This window comes from Lissotriton vulgaris, chromosome 1_1 (assembly GCF_964263255.1).
Source record: "Lissotriton vulgaris chromosome 1_1, aLisVul1.2, whole genome shotgun sequence".
NCBI classification, from domain to species: domain Eukaryota; kingdom Metazoa; phylum Chordata; class Amphibia; order Caudata; family Salamandridae; genus Lissotriton; species Lissotriton vulgaris.
Genome location: NC_141685.1, coordinates 951,406,233 through 951,429,685, shown reverse-complemented (window position 1 = coordinate 951,429,685; position 23,453 = coordinate 951,406,233). Strand labels below are relative to the sequence as shown.

At 50.7% G+C, this 23,453-nt stretch overlaps 1 protein-coding gene across 8 annotated transcripts in view; it reads left to right on the top strand.

The window, feature by feature from the left end:
• Positions 1–23,453, top strand: part of BAZ2A (bromodomain adjacent to zinc finger domain 2A) — a 1,275,716-nt gene that overhangs the window by 1,120,395 nt on the left and 131,868 nt on the right. The gene's annotated exons all lie outside the window — the stretch shown is intronic.

Here is a 23,453-nt window from a genome sequence, read left to right as displayed (position 1 = left end):
TTTCCATGTGAATCAAACGATCACTTTGCCCATGTTTTTTCAGCATCCTTCCTCTCCGGCGGAGAGGTCCCTTCATTCCCTCGATGTGAGAAGGGTGTTGAAATTCTACTTAGATAAAACTAAGGAGATTCGTAGATTGGATCAATTATTTGTTAATTATGGATCGGTCAGGACTGGTCTTGCCACCTCTAAACAGTCCATTCTAGGTGGATTGTGTCCTGTATTCAACTGTGTTACCAGAAAGTTAACAAGACTTAAAGGGTAAGCCTAAGGCTCACTCTACCAGAGGTAAAGCTGCTACAGCGGCTTTGCTGCACAATGTCCCCATTGCAGACATCTGTAGGGCTGCCACTTGGAAGTCAGTCCATACCTTTTCTAAACCCTACTGCCTGGACTCTGATGCCAGGGCAGATGCTCAGGTTGGGCAGGCTTCGCTGAGAAATGTATTTGCACAGTAGTGGTTCTGTCTGTTTCTTCCACCGCTAGGTTTGGTTTGTTTGGGATGGGCTTGCCATCCTATTCACATGATTGACTATACGCAGGGATCCCCTACTACAGAAGGAGTCGTTTCTTACCTGTAACTCCAGTTCTGTAGAGGGGTATCTCTGTTATAGTCATAAGCAACCCGCCCTCCTCCCCTGTGGATGAATGGATAATATCCTGAATGCTACAGGCCTGGCTTTATTTGGAAAAAGGGGGTGGTGATGGACAGAGTTTCTGAATGATGCAGAATACTCTTACCCAGTCAAGAGATCAGGGCTGTATCCATCACCGTTTTTTAGCTCACTGCACCATCCCAGCTCAGAACCTGGCTATATGCAAATTAGTCTGTTCCTGTCCCAGTGCATGATGGGAACAGGGCAAACCAAACTACCAAGCCAATTCTTATACTGGGAAGGAAACAAGCTTCCGGGGACCGGTTTCTGGCATTTCAGCCGTCTTCGGCCCGGCTTGCTTGAATCCTGATGGTGCAATGAGCAAGGGACTCACGTCTGAGTATACCCTCCCACACATAGTGTGGACAAACCGAATTTGGAAAAAGGGGGTGGTGATGGACAGAGTTTCTGAATGATGCAGAATACTCTTACCCAGTCAAGAGATCAGGGCTGTATCCATCACCGTTTTTTAGCTCACTGCACCATCCCAGCTCAGAACCTGGCTATATGCAAATTAGTCTGTTCCTGTCCCAGTGCATGCAGGGCCTGGCTTTATACACCTTCAAAAAGAACTGAAAGTAACTAGCCTTTGGCTGTGCATCATGGGATACCAAGGGTCTCTGGAGGGTTCCTTAAAGGCACGGTATCCATTTACAGACACATAATGGCAGCCTATGGGGCTTGTCTGTCCAACCCTTCCTCTCCATCATGACAAAGGATTTTTGTGAAGGTGAGTTTCTCTATGTGTGAAACTTAGCAAAATGTTTAAATTTCAGTGTTAACTGGCTATCCTTTTTCACTTCAGGATGAAGTACTGGCCAGTGTAGCCTTGTTAATTTCAGCTGCATTATTTGTCTTAGATTTTCTCTTAAGTGTCTATGCAGGATTGCAGAAGAGGACAACTTAAGAGACTATTTAGATTGCTCCGGGGTCCACGCACGTGGGCGGGACTATTCACATGATTATGACTATAACAGAGATACCCCTACTACAGAGCTGGAGTTACAGGTAAGAAACTACTCCTTCTTCAAAATCCTATCTAAATTTTACCCATGATCAAAGGGGTCATTAAACTTGCCCCTGAGGAATTTAAAGGTCCGGTAAGAGATAGGATTTTAAATCCTAGAATTGATAAAAAATATAGACCTGCCCCAGAAGACTCAGTCTATATTAAAGGACAGCTGCCTCTAGACTCACTGTAGTGTCTAATACTAGGAAGCGTGCTTATTCACAGATATCAGGGGATGCACCACCCCCAGGTAACGAATCCAAACTGCTAGAAGCATCAGGCAAAAGTGTAGCGGCGCAAGAGGCCAATCACTGGCGCATAGCTAATACTCAGGCATTACTGGCTAGATATGATAGGGCGCACTACGACCAATTAGAGACCCTATTACAGCATTTGCCAGACCAGTATAAAGCCCAAGCAAATGACCTCATTCAAGAGGGCAAATTGATAACAAATGCCTCAATTAAATGTGCACTTGATGCAGGAGACACTGCTTCAAGATCCATTAACACAAGTGTACTGCTCAGACGACATGCCTGGCTACGCATTTCAGGCTTTAAGCAAGAGGTCCAGACGACAATTTTAAATCAGCCGTTCAATCCGGAACACCTTTTTGGAGCGGCTGTGGACACAACTCTTGAAAAAGGGCACAGAGACTGCAAAGTCCATGGGAGCCTTACAGTCTCCACAAACACGTGGTTCCTTTAGTCGCTCCTTTTACAGTGGAGCCTCAGAAAATATCAGTACAGACACTTCATCCTCATTCAAGACTACCACTCAAACTTCCCCCAACAGAGGATATTTTAGAGGAGGTTATAGGGGAAATAATAACAAAGGCAGAGGACGAGGTAACAATAACACTCGTACCTACCCTCCCTCTAAACAGTGACTTCCCTCCACTCCCCCCAGGTTATTTTACGCCGTTCAGGGGAGATTATCCCAGTTCCTACCTGTCTGGAGTTCCATCACAACAGACCAGTGGGTAAGACAGATTATCCAATATGATTACTGCCTAGAACTTACAGCTACGCCCCCCAACATACCACCCAAGCAGCGTCCCATGTCCACAGAACATCTTATGCTATTAAAACAAGAAGTTCTCTCGCTGCTTCAAAAGCAAGCCATAGAGCCAGTCCCCTTGCTCCATCAGGGAATAGGAGTCTACTCCCTGTACACTCAAAAAGGATGGGACTCTAATACCAATACTCGATCTCATACCCCTCAATCTGTATATACACTCAGATCATTTTCACATGATACCTCTCCAACAAGTGCTTCCACTGCTCCAACAAGGAGACTTCCTTCGCACAATAGATCTCAAGGATGCATACTTCCACATTCCAATACATCCTTCTCACAGGAAGTATCTAAGGTTCATGGTAGAAGGACAACACTATCAGTTCAAAGTCCTTCTATTCGGGGTAACCACCGCACCCAGAGTGTTTACCAAATGCCTGGCAGTGGTAGCAGCACACCTCCGAAGGCAACATATTCATGTCTTCCCGTATCTAGACAAGTGGCTAATAAAAGCCAGATCATTCAAACATTGTGTTGAACACACTCACAAAACCTTACAAACACTCCACGACTTGGGATTCACAATCAACTACACCAAGTCGCATCTCCAGCCCGCTTAGATACATCAATATCGAGCGGCCACAATAAACTCTTCTACAGCTCTTGCATATCCCAATCCCGTCAGGATAGCCAGCACACAGACCCTCATAGGCAAATTTCAAACAACACTCTCTCCCAGCCAGTGTTCATGCAGCTAATTGGCATGATGGCATCTTGCATCTTTATTGTACCATATGCAAGACTTCAAATGCGTCCCTTACAGGAATGTCTAGCACTTCATTGGAATCAGGCTCAAGGATACTTACAGATGTGGTGTTGATAGATAGCCGCACATACCGCTCTCTGCAGTGGTGGAACACAACAAACTTATCCAAGGGGCGGCCGTTAATCGAGCCAATTCCACAGATAGTTCTAACAACGGATGCATGACTCACAGGATGGGGAGCCCTTCTCCTCAATCACACCACTCAAGACAAATAGACCACTCAACAGAAAGTGCTCCGTATCAATCATCTAGAACTATTAGCAATATTCCTAGCACTAAAATCATTCCAACTCTATGTACAGAACAAGGGTGTCCTCATCTGGACGGACAACATGACAGCCATGTATTACATACAAAAACAAGGAGGCACACTTTCTCTGCAGCTGTCCCAGCTCGCACAGAACATTTAGAGGTGGGCCATTCCACAGACTATATACCTCCTTGCAGAACATTTTCCAGGAGTTCGTAATCAGATTGCGGATCTGTTAAGTCAGCAGACACAACAGATTCATGAATGGGAACTACATCCACAAGTACTTCTACCATTCTTTCACAAGTGTGTCCAACCAAACATAGATCTGTTTGCCACACACGACAACGCAAAATGCCCAAACTTTGCCGCCAGGCTTCCACACCCGCTGTCCAAGGGCAATGCGATATGGATGAACTGGTCAGGCAGATTTGCATACGCTGTTCTACCACTCCCACTAATTCCACTAGTGGTACGCAAGCTACGGCAACAGTCTCTAAAATTGATCCTAGTATCTCCCACGTGGGCACGTTAGCCATGGTTCACCACACTGTTGGAACTCTCACTAGTCCCACACCAGAAACTGCGCCTTTCTCCGTCACTACTAACGCAGAACCACGAAGAAATAGGGCACCCCGATCCGCTCAGCTAAATCTAGCATTCTGGCTCCTGAAGTCCTAGAGTTCGGTTACCTTAACCTTCCGCCGGACTGTGTGATGCTCCAGTATTAGGGTATCTTTCATAGATTCACATGCCTGAATCATTCCCCGTCTTCGGAGTGGGAGTGGGGAATGATTCAGTCATGTGAATCTATGAAAGACACCAATACTGGAGAACCACAGATTACAGGTAAGTAACTATTGTTCATATCATTAAAGAAGCCAGGCGACCTACAGCCAGAACTTGCTTTGCAGTAAAATGGAAAAGATTTGCCATTTGCTGCATTAACAATCTTATCAATCCACTGGATGCATCCATCCAGAACATCATTTGCTATTTGCTACACTTGCAAAGATGTAATTTAGCATACTCATCTATACGTCTACATCTAGCAGCCGTTTGCTGCTTAATTACAAAATAGACAACACTTGTCACTTTTTAAAGTGCCAGCAATTAAGGCATTTATGGAAGGCCTTAAAAGAATCATCCCTCCTAGATTACCACCCTCTCCAGTGTGGAATCTCAACAATGTGCTCACTAGCCTCATGAGACCCCCCATTTGAACCTTTACATAAGTGTGAACTTCAGTTCCTCACATGGAAAGTAGCTTTCCTTATCGCAATCACCTCTCTTAGAAGAGTAAGTGAAATCCAGGCTTTAACCATTCAAGAACCCTTCTTACAAATACATCGTTACAAGGTAGTTCTCAGGACAAATCCTAAATTCCTTCCTAAAGTCATCTCTCCTTTTCATCTTAACCAATCAGTAGAATTACCAGTGTTTTTTCAAAACCCAGACTCCGTGGCAGAGAGAGCTCTTCACACGCTAGACATCAAAAGAGCCCTACTTTATTACATTGACAGAACTAAAACCTTCGAAAAACAAAACAATTGTTTGTAGCTTTCTCTCACTGCATAAACCGAATCCCATCTCTAAAGCTGGGATTGCGAGGTGGATTGTTAAATTTATACAAATATGCTACCAAAAAGCAAAACGCACATTAACAGTTCTCTCTAGGGCGCATTCAACACGTAAACTAGGGGCTTCAATGGCATTCTTAGGGAATATTCCCCTAGAAGACATATGTAAAGCAGCAACATGGTCTACAGCACACACCTTCACTAACATTATTGTGTTTATGTGCAAGCCAAGCATCAAGCTTTTGTGGGCCAAGCTGTTCTTAAAACGCTCTTTCAAACTACTGCAACAGATATAGGTGACCACCGCTAGGGAAGATACTGCTGTACAGTCTATACTTAGTGTACTATCTGCGATTCATATGCCTCAAATGGAAAATGCTACTTACCAGTATGCATCTGTACTTGGCATGTAGAGCTGCAGAGTAGTACACGCCCACCCGCCTCCCCGGAACCTGTTTCTCCACTTTTGTAGCCACCTCACTATTTTCCACGCTGCATTGGACCTGAAGAAAGTTTTACGATTACCAGAAAAGGCTAAAACATGTTGACCTACACCTAAGGGATATTGAAGTACCATTTTTAGGTCTCGTCTGAGCCAAATGCGCTTGCGCATTGCTCCTGCAAGACTTACGTAGGGGCTCCAGGAAAGGCTGCCAGAGAGCTTTGGAATGCGGATTATGGCCAGTGCATGTGCGCCAGGCGCGTGCTCACCATTTGCTCCCTCGCATCAGACTTGAAAGGAAGCCGCTCTCACACCACCATTTGTCTGAGCCTCGGCATCAGACTTCAAAGGAAGCCGCTCCCGCGCCACGCAATACCAAGAGCTTTTTTTTTAATTTTTAGCTTCAGTTTCTGTGCTGCTGCACCACTCTCCGCCCCACCCACACTTTTTTAGGTCTCGACTTAAAGCATTGCTTTAGCAATGCTTGTTTTGTCGAGATATCTAGTAAGCGATCCGAAAAGTCTGCCAAGGGCGGATTAGCCACAGTTCATGTGAGAAAGGCGCATGCACAAACCAGCCACGTCACAAACCACCATTTGTCTGTGCCTCATCACACTTCGAGGGCTGCCGCGCCCCCCACCCCCCTCCCCCGCATCTATCTTCAAAGGAATGCGCTCGCCATCCTGCCTCCCCCACAGCAATGCTGAGAGCTTGTTTTGCCTTTTCTTTTCCCACTAACTCTTGTCTGCCCCCACACTCCCCGTCTTCGTTTCTTTTTTCCCTTATTTTAACATTTAGCACTTGCCCCTGCTTCGTGTACCTTGTCTTTCTCGCGGCCGCGTCAGTTTCATTTTATTCCGTGCCGTCTGTTTCATTTTTCTTACGTGCAGCGCATCCCTACTATCACTTCCCGCTCACTTTTATTTTTTTCCCGTGGCCTCTTCAGTTTCATTTTCTTCCGTGTTATCTCACAAGCGCGGCAGCTCACTTTTATTTTCTTCCCGCAGGATTGGTCTGTACATAGAAAAGTAGGGCCGGTGCTGCTTTGAGCCAAGTGGCACAGGTGGTGGGGTGGGCAATCCCAGTTAAAGTCAGCATGCCAACCTAGTACCAGCACAGCTAATGTCAAGGCACTCAACATAAGGGCCCGCTTCCCAGCGTCTTGCAGTGTCCATGGGTACAGCAGCACAAGCAGCCCCAACAGCACCTACGTCAGGCCCCTCGGGCAGTTTGTACTAGACGGTAGAAGCACAGTGCGTTTGAATGCTCCACACTTGGCTCCCACCACACACCCGCATCGCACCACCCCTGCAGCTTCAAGGGGGCTGCCAGGGGTGTCACAGCACCACAGGGCATCACAGTCCATGGCCCACTAGATCACCACTCTGCAGTTTGCAGCCGGGAATCGGCTCCTCCTCCTCACCTCTCAGAACCGGATGTCAGCAGCTTAGCGCCAGCAGCCTTGCCTCTCGGGCCGTAGCCTAACTCCGAGCCATTATAGATGGGGCCCCCCAGTCCTGACACAATGCTGTTCGCAGTGGTGCCTTCTCCTTCAGGCACAGCAGGGCAGTCAGGAAGCACGGGAAGGGAGGGCTCATCGTAGAATAATCACCGGATAAACGGGACAAAGAGCATAGCTCACTTAGAGCACTCCCGCCATGATGGCTGCTCAAGCCACGACCCCCAACCTCCCTCATATTAAATTGTATTCATGTGTAGTGGTATTTAACCTACAGGATTTGGGGATTTTGCACTATGGTTTTCCTTACATGATGTTATTGAATTCATGTGTACTGTTCTTTGATACACAGAATTGGGTTATTATGTGCTACTGTTTTCCTATGTGATGTTTTTCCTTACAGGGTTTTTCCCCAAATTCTGATTTAACGCCTCAGCGGCCGGATGAGCTGAGGGCTCAGACAGTTTTCAGGACTTCAGGGATGTTGTTAATCTCCTGAGTTTTATTTTTGACATTTTGCTATGATGGAGGTGCTCCAATTCACGATTTCTTTTCATGAATTCATCCTGTACCACAAGAGAGAAAAATGTAAGCGAAGCACTATGTAATGTGAAGAAGGGGACAACGTAATCACAAATGACACTCTGGAAGCCTTGCTTCGCACGTGCCCCCTTGCCACCTCTGGGGACACTGCTTTACACATACCAGCTTTCCCACCTCTGGAACAAATCTCAGCGCACATTCAACTCATAATTCATAAAGCACTGTCTGACATGTACCCCTACCACCACCTCTAACTCTACCAATCTACCGTCCTCACTCTACCACTCTACCACCCTCACGCCGTCACTCTACCGCCCTCACTCTACCACTCTACTGCCCTCACTCTACCACTCTACCGCCCTCACTCTACCACTCTACCGCCCTCACTCTACCACTCTACCGCCCTCACTCTACCACTCTACTGCCCTCACTCTACCACTCTACCGCCCTCACTCTACCGCCCTCACTCTACCACTCTACCGCCCTCACTCTACCACTCTACCGCCCTCACTCTACCACTCTACTGCCCTCACTCTACCACTCTACCGCCCTCACTCTACCACTCTACCGCCCTCACTCTACCACTCTACCGCCCTCACTCTACCACTCTACCGCCCTCACTCTACCACTCTACCTCCCTCACTCTACCACTCTACTGCCCTCACTCTACCACTCTACTGCCCTCACTCTACCACTCTACTGCCCTCACTCTACCACTCAACTGCCCTCACTCTACCACTCAACTGCCCTCACTCTACCACTCAACTGCCCTCACTCTACCACTCAAATGCCCTCACTCTACCACCCTCACTCTACCACTCTACCGCCCTCACTCTCCCACTCTACTGCCCTTACTCTACCGCCCTCACTCTACCACTCTGCTGCCCTCACTTTACCACCCTCACTCTACCACTCCACCTCCCTCACTCTATCACTCTACTGCCCTCACTCTATCACTCTACTGCCCTCACTCTACCACTCTACCGCCCTCACTCTACCACTCTACCGCCCTCACTCAACCGCCCTCACTCTACCACCCTACCGCCCTCACTCTACCACCCTACCGCCCTCACTCCACCACTCTACCGCCCTCACTCCACCACTCTACTGCCCTCACTCTACCACTCTACTGCCCACACTCTAGCACTCAACTGCTCTCACTCAACTACTCTACTGCCCTCACTCTACCACTCAACTGCCCTCACTCTACCACTCAACTGCCCTCACTCTACCACTCAACTGCCCTCACTCTACCACTCAACTGCCCTCACTCTACCACTCTACTGCCCACACTCTACCACTCTACCGCCCTCACTCTACCGCCCTCACTCTACCACTCTACAGCTCTCACTCTACCGCCCTCACTCTACCACTCTACTGCTCTCACTCTACCGCCCTCACTCTACCACTCTACTGCCCTCACTCTACCATTCTACCGCCCTCACTCTACCACCCTCACTCTACCGCCCTCACTCTACCACTCTACTGCCCTCACTCTACCACTCTACCGCCCTCACTCTACCACTCTACTGCCCTCACTCTACCACTCTACCGCCCTCACTCTACCACCCTCACTCTACTACACTCACTCTACCACTCTACTACACTCACTCTACCACTCTTCTGCCCTCACTCTACCACTCTACCGCCCTCACTCTACCACTCTACCGCCCACACTCTACCACTCTACCGCCCACACACTACCACTCTACCATTCTACCACCCTCACTCTACCACTCTACCACCCTCACTCTACCGCCCATACTCTACCACTCTACCGCCCACACACTACCATTCTACCACCCTCACTCTACCGCCCTCACCGCCCTCTCTCTACCGCCCTCTCTCTACCGCCCTCTCTCTACCGCCCTCTCTCTACCGCCCTCTCTCTACCGCCCTCACTCTACCTCCCTCACTCTACCACTCTACCACTCTACCGCTCTCACTCTAACGCCCTCACTCTACCACTCTACTGCCCGCACTCTACCACTCTACCACCCTCACTCTACCGCCCTCACGCCCTCTCTACCACTCTACTGCCCACACTCTACTGCCCTCACTCTACCGGCCTCACTATACCGCCCTCACTCTACTGCACTCACGCCCTCTGCTGCTCTCTTCCACCCTGCCTCCTTCTCTAACTCCCTGTTTTCTTCTCCTGTGCTGATCTACTGCTCTTTTCCACCCACCTCCTTCTCAAACTCCCTGTTCACTTCTCTTCTCCAGAGCTGATCTGCTGCTCTCTTCAACCCGCCTCCTTCTCTGCCTCCCTGTTCTCTTCTCCCGTGCTTTTCTGCTGCTCTCTTCCACCCCACATCCTTCTTTAACTCCCTGTTCTCTTCTCCTGTGCTAATCTGCTGCTCTCTTCCACCCCACCTCCTTTAATTCCCTGTTCTCTTCTGCTATGCTGATCTGCTGCTCTCTTCCACCCAACTCCTTGTCTAACTCCCTGTTCTCTTCTTTTCTCCCTCTGCTGATCTGCTGCTCTCTTCCACCTCGCCTCCTTCTCTAACTCCCTGTTCTCTTCTCCTGTGCTAGTTTGCTTCTCTCTTCCACCGCCTCCTTCTTTAACTCCATGTTCTCTTCTGCTGTGCTGTTATGCTGCTCTCTTCGACCCACCTCCTTCTCCAACTCCCTGTTCTCTTCTCCCGAGCTGATCTGCTGCTCTCTTCCACCGCCTCTTTTAACTCCCTGTTCTCTTTTGCTGTGCTGCTCTCTTCTACGCCGCCTCCTTCTTTAACTCCTGGTTCTCTTCTCCTGTGCTAATCTGCTGCTCTCTTCCACCCACTTCCTTCTTTAAATCCCCGGTCTCTTCTCCTGTGCTGATCTGCTGCTCTCATCCACCCCACCTCCTTCTTTAACTCCCAGTTTGCTTCTGTTCTCCTGTGCTGATCTGCTGTTCTCTTTCACCCCGCCTCCTTCTCTAAATCCCTGTTCTCTTCTCCTGAGCTAATATGTTGTCCTCCCACCCGCTTCCTTCCTTAACTCCCTGTTCTCTTCTCCTGTGCTGATCTGCTGCTCTCTTCCACCCCATCGCCTTGTTTAACTCCATGTTCTCTTCACCTGTGCTGATCTGCTGCTCTCTTCCATCCTGCCTCCTTCTTTAACTCTGTTTTTTTCTCCTGTGCTGATCCCTTACACCACCTCCTTCTCTAACTCCCTGTTCTCTTCTCCTGTGCTGATCTGCTGTTCTCTTTCACCCCGCATCCTTCTTTAACTCCCTTTTCTCTATTCCTGTGCTGATCTGCTTCTCTCTTCCACCCCACCTCTTTCTTTAACTATGTTCTTTTCTCCTGTGCTGATCTGCTGTTCTCTTCCACCCGCCTCCTTCTTTAACTATGTTCTTTTCTCCTTTGCTGATCTGCTGTTCTCTTCCACCCGCCTCCTTCTTTACCTCCCTGTTCTCTTCTCCTGTGATGATCTGCTGCTCTCTTTCACATGCCTCCTTCTTTAACTCCCTGTTCTCTTCTCTTCTCCTGTACTGATCTGCTGCTCTCTTCCACTGCCTCCTTCTCTAGTTCCTTGTTCTCTTCTCTTCTCCTGTGCCAATCTGCTGTTCCCTTACACCACCAACTTCTCTAACTCCCTGTTCTTTTCTCCCATGCTGATCTGCTGTTCTCTTCCTCCAGCCTCATTCTCTAACTCCCTGTTCTCTTCTCCTGTGATGATCTTTCTGCTATCTTCCATCCACCTCCTTCTCTAACTCCGTTCTCTTCTCCTGTGCTCATCTGCTGCTCTCTTCCACCCCACCTCCTTCTTTAACTCCCTGTTCTCTTCTCCTGTGCTGATCTGCTGCTCTCTTCTACCTTCTCCTTCTTTAACTCCCTGTTCTCTTCTGCTGTGCTGATCTGCTGCTCTCTTCCACCTTCTCCTTCTTTAACTCCCTGATCTGAAAGAGACACGTTAGTTATAGATTCCTTACCTTAGAATATCCCCAGGCGTCAGACTGGATCCGGAAAGTTTTGCGTAGCAGTACCCTTGCGCGTCGGTAGGCGTCGTCTGCGGCTCCGCGTCCGTCGTCGGCGTCGTGGGCGCCGTGATGACGTCGTCGGAGTACTTAGACGCCGCCTCCGCGTGCTGACGTCAGTTCTTCTTTTTTCCGCGCCAGCCAGCGCAGATCTGGAAAAAGCAGTTCCCTAGTCATTTTTTTTTTACTAACTTTTTGGATCTTTTGATCTATTTCGAAGTCTTCACGACTCCGACGGTGCCGTTAGGGATGCCCGGCTTCAAGCACTGCGACGAGTGCGAACGCCTCATGTCGATTACGGATCCGCACTGCCTGTGCCTGACGTGTTTGGGTGTCGACCATGACGACGAGGCCTGCTCCGACTGTCGGGCCCTCTCGAGGAAGGCCAGGCGGGAGCGGTCCCGCAGGCGACTCGAGATCCGCCAGTCGGCCCCGCGCCGTGTGAGGTCCCGGTCCCGGTCCCACGGGAGGTCGAGGGACAGGTCACGGGGGCGGAGCCGTCACAGCTCCGGGAGTCGGCGCCACTCCTCCGGGTCCAAGTCGTCAGGTAAGAAGCATAAGAAGTCGAAGAGACATCATCGCTCTTCCGACTCCCCCCCCCCCGACGCTCGCGCGATGCGGCCGGGGGTTCGGGTGGCACCGCCCACGCGGCTCCTCAGGAGTCGCGGGCGCCGCGTTCGGCTCCATACCCCCCGGTCCCTGGGCTGAACGCGACGCCGGAGGAGATAGAGCGCTTCCTCATGGCCATGAGGTCCCTTTCTTCTCCGACGGGTTCCGCGGCGCCTTCGAGCCCAGCGAACCCGTCTGGGGGCCCTAGTGGGTCGGGGGCTGCGACCCCGACGCCGTCGGGTGCCTCGGCCTCGACGCCGGCGCCGCAGGGCTCCACGATCCCGACGCCGCCGCTGCCCTCGGGCTCGGCGCCGCAGGGTTCAGCGGTCCCGGCGTCGTCGGTGCCTTCGGGCCCGACGCCGCAGGGTGCCGTTCGGCCCTCGTCGGGCGCTGGACCGTCCCCGGTGAACCTTACGACCCCCCCGGGGTCGGTCTGTGTGGTGTCCCCTCCGGCGTCGGCCTCGGCCGACGCTGTCCCCAATGCCTCCTCTCTATGGGTTCCGGCGTCGGGACGGGGCCTGTCGGCGCCGATCTCGACGCCGGTCGGGGATTTCCATCCCTATGATCCATCCTCATTCACTTACGACCCTGAGTCCCAGGAGATGGGGGAAGAGGAGGATTGGGAGGGGTCTGAGGACCCTCTGACAAGGGAATGTCAGTCTAGCATGGACTGGACAGGAGACCTTGGGGAGGCCAGTGGCCTGGACACCTCTCCAGACACTGGATTCATCTCTCCTCCTTCCGTGGCTTCGGAGGAGGGCGCGACATATAGTGTGGTGTTGATGAGGGCTGCTATGGGGTTGGGCCTTGAGCTCCCCGTCGCGGCCGTGAGGACTAACCTCCTCACTGAGGTCCTTAAGCCGCAGTCATGCTCCATGGAGCCTATGCTGCCGTTTAATGAGGCCTTGTCGGACGTTCTTTTGGGCACTTGGTCCAGGCCCGCTACAGGTTCGCCTGTAGATAGGAACGTGGCCAGACGCCACCGCCCAGGCCCGGGCGACCCATGTTTCCTGTCCACCCACCCCACCCCCGAGAGTCTGGTTATCCAGGCCTCTAACTCCCAGACCGCCTTCCCGACGGCTCCCCCCGATCGGGAATCCAAGAGGTACGAGGCCTATGGCAAAAAGGTGTTCTCGTCCCTCAGCTTGGGACTGCGGTCTTCCAACACCGCATGCCTCTTGGGCCGTTACACCCATTCTATATGGGAAACGGTGGCGGAATTGCTGCCAGAGTGTCCGTTGGAGGTACGGGCCAAACTCGGCCAAGCCCTAGTGGAGGGCCGGGACGCAGCGAAGTATTCGATCAGGTGCGGACTGAATACAACTGACTCGCTGGGCAGAGCGATGGCTACGACGGTGGCGATTCGACGCCACGCCTGGCTCAGATCCGCCAACTTCTCGGCTGATGTCCAGAATACCCTCATGGACATGCCGTTCGATGGCCGTCGCCTCTTTGGCGACAAGGCAGACCACGCGCTTGAGCGCTTTAAGGACTCCAGGGCTACGGCCAAGTCCTTGGGCCTCTCGGCCCCGCGCCAGCAAGTGGGTGCCTTTTGCTCCTTTCGTGGCCAAGGAAGGGGCGTCCCCACGCGTGCCGCCAGCCACTCGCCGCAAACTGTCGTCCAGCGCGGCGGCGGCCGTGGAAACCGCCGTGGAGGCGGTCGGGGAGGCAAGCGGAGCCAGTCCACACCTGCCCCCGCAGCATCCGCCTCTAAACCCTCCTAGTCCGTGCTTTTCGGCCCATGTGACGCCAGTGGGGGGCAGGGTTCGCCATCACCACTCTCACTGGCGCACAGTCACTTCGGACAGGTGGGTGCTGCAGATCGTCCGAAGGGGCTACTCCCTCCCCTTCGAGACGACCCCTCAAGCCATGCCACCGCAACACCACCGCGTATCGGGGGATCATTTGCGGCTCCTGCAGGAGGAAGTTTCGGCCCTCTTGGCCAAGGGGGCCATCGAGCGCGTTCCTCGGCCAGAAGTAGGTCGTGGTTGCTACTCCCACTACTTCCTGGTACCCAAGAAGGGCAAAGGGGGCCTACGCCCTATCTTGGATCTGAGGAACGTCAACGGCTTCCTCCGGAAGGAGAAGTTCAAAATGCTGACACTGGCTCAGGTCTTGGCTGCCCTAGACCCAGGAGGCTGGATGGTAGCGTTGAACTTGCAGGATGCGTATTTCCACATCCCCGTCCTGCCGGCCCACCGGCGTTACCTGCGGTTCACGGTAGGCCTCGAGCACTTTCAGTTTACCGTGCTCCCCTTCGGCCTTACCAGCGCCCCACGGGTGTTCACGAAGGTGATGGCGGTGGTCGCAGCTCACCTGCGCAGGTTAGGGGTCTCAGTCTTCCCCTACCTAGACGACTGGTTGTTGAAGGCGGGCTCGCCCCAGGCATTCGTCAACCACCTCCAGACTACGGCGGATCTCCTGCACCGGCTGGGATTTTCCATCAATGTGCCGAAGTCACACCTGTGCCCCTCTCAGAAGCTCCTTTTCATCAGAGCGGTTCTCGACTCGGCGCAGTTTCGGGTTTATTCGCCCGAACAGCGGGTTCGGGATATACAGGCCCTGATTCCGATCTTCGGGCCGTTATCCCGGGTTTCGGTCAGGTTGACGCTGAGGCTTCTGGGGCTGATGGCCTCCTGCATCCTTCTGGTGCATCACGCACGGTGGCGGATGCGGGCTCTGCAGTGGGACCTGAAGTTTCAGTGGGCCCAGCACCGGGGCAACCTGTCCGACCATGTCCTGATCTCGGAGGGCACTGCGAGACAGCTGCAGTGGTGGCTCACGGACCGCGATTGGGTCAACGGCAGTTCCCTCTCCCTTCCCCAACCGGAGCACGTAGTTGTGACGGACGCGTCCCTCCAGGGCTGGGGTGGCCACTTGGGAGAGGCGGAGATCAGAGGACTCTGGTCTCCGGCGGAGTCCCGGCTCCATATCAATCTGTTGGAGCTGCGGGCGATTCTTCTGGCACTGAAAGCATTCCTCCCGTCTGTCCGAGGGAGTGCAGTGCAGGTGTTCACGGACAACACCACCGCCATGTGGTACTGCAACAAACAGGGCGGTGTGGGGTCGTGGACCCTATGCCAGGAGGCTCTGCGCCTCTGGCAATGGCTGGAACATCAGGGCGTGACTCTGGTGGTTCAACACCTGGCAGGTTCTCTGAACGCCAGGGCGGACGAACTCAGCCGTCGGTGCTCGATGGATCACGAATGGCGTCTGAACTCGGACGTGGCGCAAGGCCTCTTTCTGCGTTGGGGAGAGCCTTGGTTAGATCTATTCGCCACCGAAGAGAACGCGCAATGTCATCAGTTCTGCGCGTTGGAATTTCCAAGGCGGCACTCGCTCGGAGACGCTTTTCGTCGCGAGTGGAGCTGCGGTCTGTTGTACGCCTTTCCGCCTATACCTCTTCTGCCCAGAGTGCTGAAGAAGATCAAGCGCGACCGGGCACAAGTCATCCTTGTGGCTCCGGACTGGGCACGAAGGTACTGGTATCCCGAGCTACTCAGTATGTCAGTCGATCCCCCGGTTCGTCTGCCTCTTCAGGAGGACCTTCTGTCGCAGCAGCAGGGGACGGTCCTCCACCCGAACCTGTCCAGTCTCCACATCCATGCATGGAGATTGAGCGGCGACAGTTGAGGCCATTTGACTTGCCTCCTGAAGTTTGCAACATCATTCTGGCAGCCAGGCGTCCCTCCACGAAAACGGTATACGCCTGCAGGTGGAACAGTTTTGTTGCATGGTGCACAGCAAAGGCTGTGGATCCTCTCAATGCCCCTCTCTCTGAGATTCTTCTCTTCCTTCTTTCTCTTGCCCAGCAGGGCTCTGCTCTGGGCACTATCAAGGGCTATCTTTCGGCTCTTTCAGCCTTTCTGAGGCTGCCTGACCAACCTTCTTTGTTCAAGTCCCCTATAGTAAACAGATTTCTGAAAGGCATCACTCATACCTTTCCTCCTGTTCCTTTCGTGATGCCTCAGTGGGACTTGAACCTGGTTCTAACATTTCTGATGTGCGCTCCCTTTGAGCCACTTCATAACTGTCCACTTCGCCTTCTTTCTTTGAAGACTGCCTTCCTGGTAGCCATCACCTCTGCCAGGAGAGTGAGTGAGCTCCAGGCCCTCTCTTGTAAGCCTCCTTTCCTTTCAGTCCATCCGGACAAGATTGTTTTGAGGACTAGGCCCTCCTTCTTGCCTAAGGTGGTCACGGCCTTCCACATGGGGCAGTCCATCACATTGCCCACCTTCTTTCCGCCTCCGCACCCCTCGAGAGAGGAGGAGAGGCTCCACCGTCTGGACCCAAAACGTGCGCTCTCGTTCTATCTGGATCGCACACGCCAGTTCCGGGTGGATGATCAACTCTTTGTTGGGTACGCGGGCGCTAAGAAAGGGAAAGCGGTGCACAAGAGGACCATTTCTCGATGGATTATCATGTGCATCCAGGCGTGTTACTCCTTGGCAAAGAAGGAACCACCTGTTGGGCTGCGGGCTCATTCCACTCGAGCCACGGCCACTACAACTGCCTTGGGCCGAGGTGTGCCCTTGCAGGACATTTGCCAGGCTGCTACGTGGGCTTCGTTGCACACGTTTGCGAGGCACTACTGCCTGGACAGTCAAGTCCGGAGGGATGGCTACTTCGGCCGTTCCGTCCTCCAGGACTTTCTGGTGTGAATATTGGTTCGCAGACCCACCGCCACGGGATGGTATTGCTGGGGTATCTATTCTAAGGTAAGGAATCTATCACTAACGTGTCTCTTTCAGATGCACAAGTTACTACTTGTGTCACGATATATCTGTAAGAGACATTAGTTAGTGATAGATTCCTTACCGACCCACCCATCCTCCCCGTTCTGCGAACCGATATCTAGGGTTAAGGTCATCCCCTTTCAGGGCCCTAGTTTCTTGGCACCAGTGTCGGTTTTTGTCATGGCTCTGCGCTTCTGGCGCGGAAAAGCTGTGGCTAAGAACTGACGTCACCACGCGGAGGCGGCGTCTAAGTACTCCGACGACGTCATCACGGCGCCCACGACGCCGACGACTGACGCGGAGCCGCAGACGACGCCTACCGACGCGCAAGGGTACTGCTACGCAAAACTTTCCGGATCCAGTCTGACGCCTGGGGATATTCTAAGGTAAGGAATCTATCACTAACTAATGTCTCTTACAGATATATCGTTACACAAGTAGTAACTTGTGCTTCTCTTCTGCTGTGCTGATCTGCTGCTCTCTTCCACATACATCCTTCTCTAGCTGCACACACACCTACATACAACCACACAGACACACATACAATCACACACACAATCTCACACACAATCTCACACACAACCACACACACACAATCACATCCAACCACCACACACCCGACCCCAGACCCAACCACACACACATCACCACACACACATCACCACACACACATCACCACACACACAACCACACACACAACCACACACACATCACCACGCACACAACCACGCACACAACCACGCACACAACCACACACACAACCACACACACAACCACATGCACACAACCACACACACACACATAAAACCACACACACAACCACACACACAACTACACACACAACTACACACACAATCACACACACAACTACACACACAACAAACACACAGGCACAACCACACACACAAAACCACAACCACACACGCAGCCACACATACAACACCACACACACACAACCATATACACACACAACCATATACACACACAACCATATACACACACAACCATATACACACACAACCATATACACACACAACCATATACACACACAACCATATACACACACAACCATATACACACACAACCATATACACACACAACCATATACACACACAACCGTATACACACACAACCGTATACACACACAACCGTATACACACACAACCGTATACACACACAACCGTATACACACACAACCGTATACACACACAACCGTATACACACACAACCGTATACACACACAACCGTATACACACACAACCGTATACACACACAACCGTATACACACCCAACCACACACCCAACCACACACCCACCCACACACCCAACCACACACACAACCACACACACAACCACACACACAACCACACACACAACCACACACACAACCACACACACAACCACACACACAACCACACACACAACCACACACACAACCACACACACACACACACACAACCACACACACACACATTTATCTATCACCCTCACTCTATCTATTGCCCTCACTCTATCCATATTTCGCCCTCACTCTATCTATCTATTGCACCACCACAGCATCACTCAGGGTCACCACAACATCATTATGCGCTACCACAGCATCACTGAATGCCACAGCATCACTCGTCGCCACCACAACATCACTCAAAGACACCACAGTATCAATCTGTGCAACCATTCAACAACTACTGGTTCAAATATGTTCTCTCAATGTTTCAAACTTTATTACAAATGTCACAAAAAATGTTAATATCTCACTTCTGTTCTTGGATTTTCGTCACAATAAAATACACTGAACATAATCTTCACAAAAGTTATTTACAAAAGTTTAAGCTATTGCCATTATAAATTACAATAACTTTTATTTAAAAATTAATTATTTAAAGAAATTAAAAGCCATTGTTATTCGTAATATCAATACATCTAAGTCACGTAAATACAAAACATGTTGCATTACAAATGGTATAGGTGTCACATTTGCAAAAGTTAAAAGTATTGGCATTGTAAATGACAAAGCTATTAATGTCGCTATTTTCAAAACCAACACATAAATACAACATTTGTCATTTACAAGACCAATGGCTCAAACTTTCCTAATGCAAGACCTATTGCATTGCAAATGCTCGTCTCTCCTTCATCCTGACTAGCATATTACTTTGTCTCATTCCGCACGAAGGTTTCTGATTTTCAAACATGCCAACACCACAGTAATCTTGGGTGCCGGCACAATATCCTTACATAGCTTTCTGATGCGTTCTTTTCGTGTGCATTGCTTTATCCATTAGTCTCTTTTTCATGCCCTGTACTTTGCCTGGGAGCCATGCCGACTGCGGAAGCCTCGCCGCATCATGCCGTTTCCTACATTCCCGACGTCCCATCACACGCTGGATAACTAGATGATAGCGATACCTTCCGAGGGATGAACGCCCCCTTGAATCTCCCTACCCACTTTCTGTTCGGTGCACGCTCTTCACTTGTTTAAGCTTTTCATCATCACTCGTGTTGTTTACTGATGAACGTGCACTTTGGTCCAGCAAACATCATGCATGTATCGTATGTGGGTGCGGTCCTCCCTGTTTTGTGACATTTTACGCTGGACTAGTTTCTTCCACAGTTGCCTTGACAATTGCACACCTGTTGTTGCCCCTATGCACTTATTTTGTAGTACATACATAGCCGCCCGACTAGAATACGCGTAACCTGGCGCACTGCACATCACTCAGGGACACCACCACATCACTCAAGGACACCACCACATCACTCAGGGACACCACCACATCACTCAGGGACACCACCACATCACTCAGGGACACCACCACATCACTCAGGGACACCACCACATCACTCAGGGACACCACCACATCACCCAGGGACACCACCACATCACTCGGGGACACCATCACATCACTCGGGGACACCACCACATCACTCAGGAACACCACCACAACACTCAGGAACACCACCACAACACTCAGGAACACCACCACATCACTCAGGAACACCACCACATCACTCAGGAACACCACCACATCACTCGGGGACACCACCACATCACTCAGGGGCACCACTCAGGGACACCACCACATCACTCGGGGACACCACCACATCACTCTGGGACACCACCACATCACCCGACGTCTGAAATTTGTGCCCCCTCTGTCCTTATACTTCTCCTTATCACCGATTTCCTTGTAACACCCTTCTCATGTCCCCCCCACCTCACCCTCTTCCTCCTCATTTTCCCAACATGGCCACCTCTCGAATTGAGGCTGGAATTAATTGCTACAAAATCATTTATCCTCCCGACCAGACTAAAGCTTCAATAAAACGACTGAAGCATAACACTATTGAATGTTTCCCTGATTCCCTTTTTGTTGATCAATTTTACAATGGTCGTTTTGGGAGGCTCAAAAACGATTTCAATTTCTTCACTCACGCACCCCCTCTTGGTCCACTAGTTTATATAATTCCCTTAATGTCACCTCCGCCTCCTCTATCCCTCATGAGAAACAACTAAAAATGTCCCCCTCTGCGTGTTTCAACGGCTCCCCCACTATCTCACTCTATAACAACGGTACTGTCATGATCCAAGGCAAAGACACCTGTCTCTCTCTCTTTGACCACCTCTACCCCTCCCTACACCCCTCCTCTGCGGCCAGGTTATCCCCTGACTCTTCACCCTTTACTCCCTTTCCCCTCCCCTGACCCCCCCACACTCCAATAGACTTCACCTTCCGTATACAAACTGCTGCTAACATACGTAAGAGACTATAAAGACACTGCACTTTAGTTATATCTTTGCATATTTTGCACATACTACTGCACTTTATGCCCAGCATAGGCCTTTCTCTGATTTGCACTATTCCACTTGGCATGTTTTGCACAACATTTCCAAATTGCTGCTAAATATAGTGTCCAATTGTTGCATATTTTGCACATACTATTGCACTTTATGCCCAGCATAGGCCTTTTCTGATTAGTACTATCCCTCTTGGCATGTTTTGCACAAAACTTTTAAATTGCTGCTAAATATAGTGATTAACTTTTTTTTCTGTGTATAAATGCGATATATCTTGTAGGTCTTAATTAGATTGGCTTGGATACCTATGTAATTGTTTTTAGAAAAGTTTCATTATTCCTTTTTCCTTTTATAAATGTGATTTCAACTGCATTATGAATGTTGCTATATGGTTGTACTTGTACAAACCGAATAAAGCATTTTGAAACGAAACGAAACGAGACTGCACCTTCAAGAAGCACAGGTCTGCCCTCTTCCCTCCCCCCTGCCCTCCTCCCTCATTCCTCCCCCTCACAGTATGCCCCCCCTCATCACTTCAACCTTACCTCTAGCTAATACGTTCCTCGTTCAATCTGCATCGTCCCAGCATTCCAATCTCATCTCCTCCCCTATTCCTACCTACCAGCCCCCTTTTTAGTCCACCTCTCCTCCAACCTTCTCCCCCAGTTAACATTCCTTTCGCTCTCCTTATTCCTCACTCTCCCCCCTCTTCTCTACCCCCTCTCCCCCTCGCTATTTACCGCGATTTCTCCACAAACCCTTTGAATCTCTCTCCTTCCACCCGCTCCTCTAGCAATGCTGTGCTACCCCCTTTCCCCCTTAGGTAACCCTGTCCATCTCTCTCCCTGGGACCAGCAGAGCCATTTCCTTTCTTAAACTTTCCTATCTCCCTACCCCCCTCACGTTGCCGGATGTCCGTTCCCTCACAGCCACCTCTCCTAGCTGACAGGACCTCTCCAACCACCTCCCCTCTTTTCCTCACTAACTTCCTACATTCATTTGACTCCACACAGTCCTCCCCTCTCCTTCTACCCCAACGCCTTGAACCGCACTCATCTCCCTCTAAATATGTCCTTAATTCCGTTCCTTCTGTCAACACCAACAAAGACAACTCTCCCTTCACCTCTGATTCACCAACCTCCACTCTCAACCTCCACCTTTCCCCACCTATGAACCCTGCACCCCAACTCGCCTCCTGTCCCCTCACCTCTCCTTCCACCACCAATTTCACCCCCTCCTGCTCCCATCGAGCGACTTAACCTTCCGTGTTCTGCCCTACTCTCCCTGGAAAATAAGCTAGGCTCTCTTATCACCTCCATCCCCCAGCTTGTAGCTTCCATTTCACTTTTAAGCTCCAAGATTTCCACTTTTCCATACACCTCAACTCCTTGGAAAATTCTCATCTTCCCACGAGTTGCACCTCGCCCCCTCACCCTTTTATAGCCAAGCATAACCTGTCATCTGCAAACATCTTCAACTCACACAAGCCCTTGAACGCCACCCTTCCTCAACTTGCACCTCCTAGTAACCCTACTATCTACACTATTCCGACCATCTCCTCTTTCAGAAGCAAGGAGCCACCCAAACCCACCCGAGCACCCCCGTATAAGAACAATATCCCTATCACCCTTCATATCCCAAGTACCCCCGTCACCAAAACAGTTGTGGCAGAGCTGCGCTGTCTGCTCCACAACTGCAGATCTGCAATTAAACACAAACTTGAAATCTCCGATATCATCACCCTTCACAATATTGACATGCTCTTCCTCACAGAGACCTGATTTGACAATACCTCTCACTCTGTTTGATATCCTATTGCCCACAGGCTATTCTATATTTGGGAATTACAGAATTGACACCACCACATCACTCGGGGGCACCACCACATCACTCGGGGGCACCACCACATTACTCTGGGGCACCACCACATCACTCAGGGGCACCATTCAGGGGCACCACCACATCACTCAGGGACACCACCACATCACTCAGGTAAACCCACATCGACCCACAGGTAAGCACTTACCTGTGGGTCCGTTCACGTTGTTTCAACTGTTGTTCTCACCAGACTAATGGGTCCACCCTTTGAGCCATTGCATAAATGTGAACTGCAAATTCTCTTTTGGAAAGTTGCTTTCCTCATCGCCATCACATCACTGAGGACAGTGGGTGAGCTTCAGACATTAACTATAGAAGAACCATTCTTACAAGTACACCAAAACAAAGAAGTTCTTCGTACTAATCCTAAATTTCTACTCAAAGTAGTTTCTACTTTCCACACCAACCAATCTGTTGAGTTACCTGTGTTCTTTCCTCAACCATATTCTGTGGCAGAACGTGCTCTACACACCTTAGATGTTAAACAACCATTACTCTATTATATAGAAAGGACAAAACCTTTTCATAAAACTAAACAACTCTTTGTTGCTTTCGCTTCAACTCTCAAAGGCAATCCCATTTCTAAATCTGGTATTGCACAGTGGATAGTCAAATGTATTGAAACATGCTATGCAAAAGCAAAAAGGGCTTTACCAATTCCCCCTAGAGCGCATTCCACTCG